Below are 8,908 nucleotides of genomic sequence, written 5' to 3' on the forward strand. Positions count from 1 at the left end.
TTATTATTGTTCCAAAAAATGTTCCATTTGTTTTCTTTCTTAAATGTTGTTGATTAAAGGATCTTATTAAATGTGAAAAAATCTGATTGTGAAAAGGTCAAATTCTTTGTGAAAAAATCAGTAATGTGAGGAAAGATGAATTGTGGGAGTCCCTTGACTCCTCGTGTCGTACTGTATTTCTCTCTCATTCTACTGGGAGTGGCGCCGTCACTTCTGGATAAAGTCCGTCAGCGGTCATTCCAGACGGGTCAGGTACGACTGCGCTTCGGAACAAGAAGAGACGTGACTTGCAAGAATCCCGACAGTATTGCTTTTCTTGTGGGGCCTGGATAGCTCAGTTGGTAGAGCATCAGACTTTTAATCTGAGGGTCCAGGGTTCAAGTCCCTGTTTGAGCGGTTGTGCTTTTCTTCAATCTATTGTGAATGTCATTCTAAATCATCTTTTATCTTTCCCTCTGCTAGCTGTACTGTGGTTATTTTAAATGTTCATCACTTGTATTTTCTTTAGTGTTTCCTTTCACAAACCAAAAATGTTCAAGGTGATCTTCTCACCACACTCCACGTAGATAAATTAAAAGAAATCACAGTAGAGTAAAGGACACGCAGTGAGGAGCTCCCGCAGTGAGTACTCTTGAATACGACAAGAGGAAAGGCACACTGCACATCTGCGGAACATCGCAAAGTATTTTTTTTTTTATTAAAGGTTCAAGGAAACCTGAATATGTTTGCTAGAAGTATTTCAGAATCACAGTCAAATCGAGTACGATTGCTGCACAGATCTGCCGTGTTGAAATTAGAATACTGTTTGTGCGCTGTTCAAAGCTTTTCTAAAACTACAGAGATACGTTTCGGAATGCGTCTTCCTGTAAAAATAAAATCTCTACACGGGCGCTATAAGCAGAGTCTGAAGCTTGCTTAACAGAAGAACTATATTCAGAGGGCCAAAGAAGTGAATATTTCACCAAGTGAGAGAAAGCATCTCGAAAAAAGGAGGTGCAGTCTCTTCCATGGAGCATAACACCACAAAGTCAGACTACAAGTGCTGAAAAGCTGCTATCAAGCGTAACCCTGGTCGAGCGCTCTAAGGAGCTGGATTAAAGCTCCATCTCTTCGAGGGCGTGAGCTGGAATCCCACTGCTGCCCAGTATCTCCTTGTTAAGAATCATGGTTTTGTTGTTGTAGATTCTGCGCGATTAAATCAGTTTCAATAGAATTCATTTGAACAGTCATATTTGTTTTATTCCTCCTACCATGGCAATTTGTGCTCAAAGATGGAACTTTTTTGTATTTTAAAAAACATGCTAGCCTTGATGGGAAAGTAAGTGGAACTGCAGGCGTGGTGGCCAAGTGGTAAGACATCGGTATCAATTAGGTCAATAATCTGTTAAATATTTTATGCCATTTTTTCCATAGATGTTCACATTGGAACAGTGAGAAAGGTGTGCCTGGATGCACTTGAACCATCACCTTACTATAATTTTAGTCCCAACCTGGCCGCACTAAGCAATTGTACCACAGAGACTCCAAAGAGTCTGTTTTCTCCATTTGCAGTTTTGCGTAAAAAATAATCTGCACTTTTAAGCAAGTATTGTATTTCAAATTTTGCAAATTTCTTGAAAAACGTTGTTTCAGAGAGAAACTGAGTAGACAGGAATAGCCCAGTCAGTAGAATATCGAACTTTTTATCTCTAGGTCACTAGTCAGGCGACTGGTTTTCTTGCAACTACTGTGAACCTGCAAAATAGATGGTCTTTTGTCCCTCAGTTTTCAAGTTGTTCTATGAATGTTTAAAATGTTCAATATTTTTTATGCTCTTAAGCACTTTCCGTCACAAAGTTTATGGTGTTCTTGGTGCTGTGCTGCACATCGATAATGCAGACGAGAGCACAGGTAACAATACAGGACAAGCAGTGAGGAGCTATTGTAGCTTTCAACTCAGTGCAGAGTCCAGAGGGAGGCCTAGGTCGCTAAACGATCAACAGATATCTAATAATGACGTTCACAAAGGTGACAATACATTTTTTTCAACATATCCTTACATTTACCTGTACAGCACAACATATTTTCTATACCCTCAAACCCCCAATGTAACGACTTTCTCCTGAGAAACACAAGTATAGAGTGAAATCACAATAACTTATACAACAAATCTATTCAAACGCCCAGATATGACAGAACACACCCCTTTAAATATGTATTTCCTTCATTTCAGTTTTCTTCCCTCCCCAGGATACCTGAAAATTCACTATCACATATTAAAGGCTGTACATGTAATACATCTACTAATAAAGATGGACATTAAAGTTAATTATTAAAAAATTACACTTTTCATTAAGACATGTATTGATAAAATTATTGTGAATAGTTGTGGTGTCTGGAAAGCAATTTTTGTTAAATATAACAATTTTCAAGCGAGTGGTGCATAAGCTTGTTATTTAGTGACTAAATTATTTCCACTGCATTCACAACAGTTCGAAATGTGTTCACTTGTTCTGCATAGCCTGCTACTGAGTTGTTTTCGGAACTGAAATCTATAAGAACATTATTTAAGATGCACCATGGCCCAGAATCGTTCATTGGGACTAGGATTAATATCAATTGAAAGTACTCCCAAATAAAAGATTAAACCTGAATATTAAAAGAGCAGGAAAGTATTAAAACAACACCATAACGTCTTGACTTCCAATCTTCTTCCTGGTTCAGGCCATGTACAGTAAAATGACAATCAGTGGAGTTATGCCGAGGTTGAAAGTTTAAGCCTCACCTGGAGCACCCTGGTTTTCTGTCTTGACAAAAAAAGCGTTTTGTTCCACAACGGTGTGAAATGATCACGTCTTTACTCTACTTCTCTCTTGTAGCAAAGCAGCTCTTGCTAGGTGAGCATTTGCTCCGGTAAATTAGGTCACTTTTCATGTTAACTCACTTCTTCTAAACACAACATTTCCTGGTGCACGTTTTCTCTATGAAAAAATACATTGTCCCTTACATGATTGCTCGTTTTTTTTCATCAAAGAGTACAGAAAGAATAAAGAAAGGAAAAGTGTCGTAAATGAACTCTGCCGCCCGTGGGAGATGTCAAGCGCATTGGACATGAAAAGTGCCCGATAAAAGCCATTTCTGTACCTTTCTCTTAGTGTCGGGGCTCCTATTGAATGTAAAGGAGGCAACGTGCTCAGCCAGCCGACTCAGCGCTTACTGAACGCAGGTGTCTCAGAGCGGTGTGTCCAAGTGGAAGTAAAAGAGGCGAATGCTGCCGGCGTCGTGGCTTAGTTGGTTAAAGCGCCTGTCTAGTAAACAGGAGATCCTGGGTTCAAATCCCAGCGGTGCCTGTCATCCTGTCTTCGCGCACCGTTTATTGTTACAGACAATATTCTTCAGCATTATGTTTAAATGAAATGTTCATTTCGTTTTTGGCACGACTTGTTTTTCAAGAAATCCACACATTGCGAAAGATAAATTGCTCATCTTTCTTATCAGTGCAAAAGAATTACTGCCAGCAGGCAAGAAAATGACAACGATTTTTTTTTTTACTTTAGCCAAAAATCTGTGAATGTAGAAAAAATACGACGTGTGTCAGTTTCTATGGCACACTCAGTCAGGGTGTCCTTCAGTTAAACACAACGTTAGTAGATCAAACGCACCCAGAGACACACTTCGAATTAATCCGATCTAAACATTACCTTCTCTAAATGTGATTGAGTTTCTTTCCACGTCCTTAGCCATCTTGATGTTTGCAGAGATTTTCAACTTTTGACACGAGTCAAACTACAAGTAAATAGTTGAGTACCTAAGTCAATATCACCGGGAATGTGAATATAAATGTAAACATCAATATTTCTGCTGTCTCCTGAGAAACACAAGTATAGAGTCAAAACACAATAAATAATGCTAAAAAAACTGTTCAGTTAACACCCAGATGTGACAAAACACATTTAAGACTTGCATCCCCTTTAAATATGTATTTCCTTAATATCAGTTCTCTTCCCTCCCCAGGATACCTGCAAATTCACTATCGCACATTAAAGGCTGTGTGTAAGTCTTACATGTGTTCTGTCACATCTGGGTGTTAAATTAATAGATGTGTTGTGTTATTTAATATGATTTGACTTCACGCTTGTGTTTCTCGGGAGACAGCAGAAATATTGGGGATTTGCGGCTACAGAAAAGAATGTGAACTTTACAGGCAAAAGTAAGGTTACGTTAAAGAAACAAAAACTTATTGTCACCCTTTTCAACTTGATTATTTAAGACATTTGTTCGGAATAGTATATCTTCTCGTGTCTGTGGCTGTTGTCCTACAATAACGGTAGTGAAATAGCAGGAATGTGCGGAAAGAATCGGGATGGAACAGAAGACTCATCTAGTTGATAGTAAGGTTGTGTAGGACCGCACACACTACGATGTCAGTGTTGAGTAGCGTGGTTTAAAAGCTTCTTCACGAACCGGGAAGGAGTAGAAACCTAAAGTCTTCTTATCCGTAATCAGACACGTTATCCATTGTGCCACTGGCGTTTGCATCGCATTCCCATACAGCACCACATTGAGTTCAGAGCAGCTAGTAATACTGTACATCGCCACGGTCAACATTTTCTCAATTAGATTCTGTGTTTTGTACGTGTGTCTAATTACTCCGTCTTTCATTATGTCTGGTTTAAAATAATGTATCTTTAAAACAGACAAAGGGTTTATGAGTCTCCCTGAAATTCACACACGAAGAATAAAAGATATCGCGTTTAAAAAGAATACAAAGATGCCGGCGATAGAAAACGGAGAGTCTTAAGTGCGCGCTATCACTGAACTAAACTCCCGATCGGTAACTTGTCGGCGGGTTTTTAATTGTGTTAGGAAGCGCAAACAGTCAACAGTGTACATTTTAAAGGTCTAAGCAAAACAATCAGACTTGAGGATTAATCAGAACAGGAGCCTCTACTTCTTTGTATACTGAGGTTTCGGGTGAACATCAAAGTGAAAGACAAATTCGAAATTTTCACTTTTTGATTAAGGAACAAGAAAACACCATCATTTGAACTGGATTCAAACCAGGGACATAAGAAACGCCTGCTGTTGTTGTCTACAGTCTTAAGAGCTAGCAACTGAGCTATCGAGAGGTCGGAAAGTAAATGTTTTGTCACACGCGTAGCCCAATGCAGTGTAGTGTTCCTCTTTATTTAAATCCCAGTTCGATATCAAAATACTCACTCCCATAGTCTCGTTTAGTAGAAGAAATGGACCAGGCTTCTACTCTATAAACGTCCATAGTTCTTATAAAACATTTGAAGGGACATCGGTGCAGGCAGAAATCGACTCTTTTTCTAGTGGGAACAGGATCACATAAAAACTTTCTTTTGAATTGAGAAGAGGATCATGGTGACACTCAAAACATACTTGCCTTTGCTTCTTTCGAGGACGAATGGATTATTGAACTGCAAACATCGGAACATCGGATCAAATCTCTCCACTACTGCAGTTGCTTCTTTGAGAGTTTCTTCAAATATTTCAACTGAAGGTCAAATTCAATCTTACGGATTTTGGTTTTCTTTTGATCGAAATTGTATTAAAATCCGAGCCTCTTTCACAGTTGTATAATACTTTCCCCTGCATCCTCAGATAAAAATTCTAAATACCACAAAGTTACAATATATGGAATAGCATTTATTTTTAAATGTATTTTAAAATTTGCATTTATTTAGAGCTACATTTAGTGCTAGGTAAAGATAACATTGCTAATATTGATGGAGTACAAATGGAAGATGGATTTATGAGCTAAAAGTGCTAAAACGCCTCTTGTAACAACTAAGGACTCGTAGCAAGATTTATTTTCAAATCCAATCTTTGCTATTGCATTGCGTATTATGTAAACACGACCAGTTCCGGTTTCTGGTGCGTGCATTTTTTTCAAACTGAAATTCACAAGAACATTTTTCAAGATGCGCCATGTCCCAAAACCGTTTATCAGGACTACTATTAATATCAGGTGAAAGCAGTACAAAACATAAATTTAGCCGAAATATTAAGAGACTATTGTCTGTCAGCTACTAAGCCATGTTCAGCCAACGCTAGAAATATTGCTGCTCTCCTAAAGTAGCAAAAGACCGCCAACCCAACTTAGAAACAGAACACAAAGGCTCAAACCGACGGGAGTGGGATTCGAGCCCACGCGTGCAGAGCCCAATAGATTAGCATTGCAAATTCGTGCCAAAACTATTGAGATACATCAGAATCGTACCTGTATTTCTTTGGATTTTAGGAAATTTATTTCAGCGTGTTTATTTTTTCTGCCTGTGATCTCGGAAAGAAAGACCCACTACCTGTTCACCGAAATATTCCGGGAGTTTGCTGTGGTTTAAGAGGAGTGTATGAAGGTAATAAAGGAGGGAGGACACGTGAATTGTATAGCTGCTGAACCCGGACACACACCGTCTCCAGCTACTGTTGGAGATTTACAGTTCAGAAAACTGCTGTCTCGAGCAGAAACTGATCTTCCTGCTTTAGTCAAGGTTATTGGAATCGGAGGTTACCGTGGGGTATAGCGCTTATATCTCTCTTCTCTGGCTAAACGGACAAGTTTAAGTTTACAACTGTAAAGTATAGAAATAGACAAAAAAAAAGCTAAAATACTTCAGTAAGGCCGAGCAGATAGGAAAGTTTAATAAAATGTTCTGTAAATCAATTTCCCTCGATTTCCGAACTCTCTGTTCGAGCTCTGATATAATCTCTCTGCTCCTGCCGCTGTCACTGGGAGAGTGACTAAATTCGGTAGGGCTACAGGTTGATTTCACAATGCCACATTTAATTAAATAAAGGATAAACCACAAGGAAAACAGATATGTTTTAATAAATCTTCTTCTGGCTTTATATTTCGGTCTTTCACATTGGAATACATACTTTGCAGTAAATCTTTACTCGATTACAGGCAGCCCGAACGTAAGGGAGAATCGAAGCCTATTTGACTTTCTGCTAATCACATTGAAGTGTTCACGAAGCATTTCCCTGCCCATCATGTGCCCGCAAACCGGTTTATCCGTTTTCCTCTTCCTGTCATTGTCAGCGAGCGCAACAAGAAGGGAAAATGCAGGACAGAGAAAAGGTATTATTTGTCAGGAGTGGGATTTGAACCCACGCCTCTATTCAGAGACTAGAACACCCAAGCAATGGAAAGACAGGAGCCCTTGAGTCTGGCGCCTTAGACCGCTCGGCCATCCTGACGAACTACGTTCAGATCTCTTAAAAGCACCAGTAGTTCACTAAACTGAGAAATGCTTTGCTGGATAAACGTAAAATTGCCTGTTGTAGCCTAAACGGACCGGGAAATTAAATATTCGGATCGATTCAGAGTGTGCTTTACAGCCTTCTTGTAATATTTTGATCTGCTAGGGCGCAGTCGTTTTTACAATCTGGATTATTTCAAAAAGACCGACATCAGTGTAATACAGCTTTCACGTTTGGGAACAGACCTTGTATTGTACATTTCTTATAGGTTTATTTTCCTGATTGCAACATACTGTGAAGCATAGAAGCCAGCTGCATAAATCTCTATTACACGTCATTTATGAAGGCGTTTCAAATAGCAGCCACTGCAGGATTAACGCTTTTGGAGCATGTATTATATTGTAAATAATCTTATTTAAATAAGCTTAAATTCGCATACTGTTTTTCAGACAGCGCAAACCAGTCTGACCTCCTACAACTTTCTGTGCCGCTGAGTAGATCTTAAAACAGCTGCAGCCAGAGTAGCCGTAATGGCAACCCACTGCTTTGAGATCGGCTTTTCTTATTCTGCAGAACCACCGGCATCGGAATATACTGATCCGCATAAGAAGCGCTTTCGGTTTCTGATCGTTTTTATTGAGCGCTGCTCTAACTTTACATTTGCTCGTACTAGTTTTTCCCATGAAAAAAGACATTTCCCTCATTACATGATTTCACTTTTTTATTTTCAACAAGTAGAAAGAAATAAAATATAATTCCATATAAGAGACACAGGTTGGATGGTTGGTGGTCTAAGGTGTTGCGTTTAGGTTGCAGCTTTTCCTGGAGACCTTTGTTTAAGTCCTACTTCTGACAAAGTAGAAACGAAAAAATCCCTAAGTAGAAAGCATCTCGCATTTCACGTGTTTAATGTTAATTGTCTCAGCGGTTGCCTCGGTGAATGATGGATCTTCTCTCTTGCAGGGTGACGGCAAACTTCTTCAGAGAGGGGATCTCCCACGCACGGCTTTTCTTCATCAAAAGCGGAGACAAAAGAAACAGACTTCAAACTGAAATTAATTACTTCTTGATCGTTTATGACCGTCTTTAAAAAGCTGAGAGAAGGCGAAAACGTCTTTCGAAATGAGGAAATGTCTGCTGACAGTAAACACAGCTCCTCTTTAGTACTGTGCTAAGTACCCGTTTGTTGCGCGGCAGAACGGGGTACGTTTCTGTGACAGGGCCCTGGTTTATTTTTTTTAAATAGTTGAATCATATTGAAATGTTAAACAACGGAGATAAAGTCGCTGTTGACCAGGATGGCCAAGTGGTTAAGGCGTTGGATTTAAGACTTAATGGACAAATGTCCATGTGGGTTCAAACCCCACTCCTGGTAGAGTCTTGTAAATATTTTGAAGTGAGAGGTAACTTTTAAGACTTACACTCTATTTAAATGTCATTTTACTTAATTTCAGTTCTCTTCACTCCCTGGGATAACTGAACTCACAATCGCATACTGAAGGCTTTATATGCATTATCTGTGATACAGCTTCTAATAAAGACGGAATGAAACTGTATTAATAATAAATGACATTGTTTTAAATAAACGTGTATTGATAAACTTCATAATTAATAAAAGTGGTGTGACAGGAAAGCAAATTAAATATTACAATGATATTCCAAGCAACTGATGCGTAAATTCATTATGTCGTGACAGTTT

General features: G+C 39.0%; 3 non-coding genes across 3 annotated transcripts; 2 read left to right on the top strand and 1 right to left on the bottom strand.

Moving 5' to 3' along the window:
* The first annotated feature begins 3,255 nt into the window (after positions 1–3,255).
* trnat-agu (transfer RNA threonine (anticodon AGU)) lies at positions 3,256–3,329 on the top strand. Its single transcript has one exon. It is a non-coding gene; the product is annotated as a tRNA-Thr (tRNA).
* A 3,766-nt stretch (positions 3,330–7,095) lies between these two features.
* trnal-caa (transfer RNA leucine (anticodon CAA)) lies at positions 7,096–7,206 on the bottom strand. Its single transcript has 2 exons — positions 7,169–7,206; positions 7,096–7,141 (listed from the first exon to the last, which is right to left on the bottom strand). It is a non-coding gene; the product is annotated as a tRNA-Leu (tRNA).
* A 1,295-nt stretch (positions 7,207–8,501) lies between these two features.
* trnal-uaa (transfer RNA leucine (anticodon UAA)) lies at positions 8,502–8,584 on the top strand. The gene has a single exon. It is a non-coding gene; the product is annotated as a tRNA-Leu (tRNA).
* The last annotated feature ends 324 nt before the right edge of the window (positions 8,585–8,908 follow it).

This window comes from Atractosteus spatula, unplaced genomic scaffold (genome assembly GCF_055471065.1).
Source record: "Atractosteus spatula isolate fAtrSpa1 unplaced genomic scaffold, fAtrSpa1.hap1 Scaffold_18, whole genome shotgun sequence".
NCBI lineage: Eukaryota > Metazoa > Chordata > Actinopteri > Semionotiformes > Lepisosteidae > Atractosteus > Atractosteus spatula.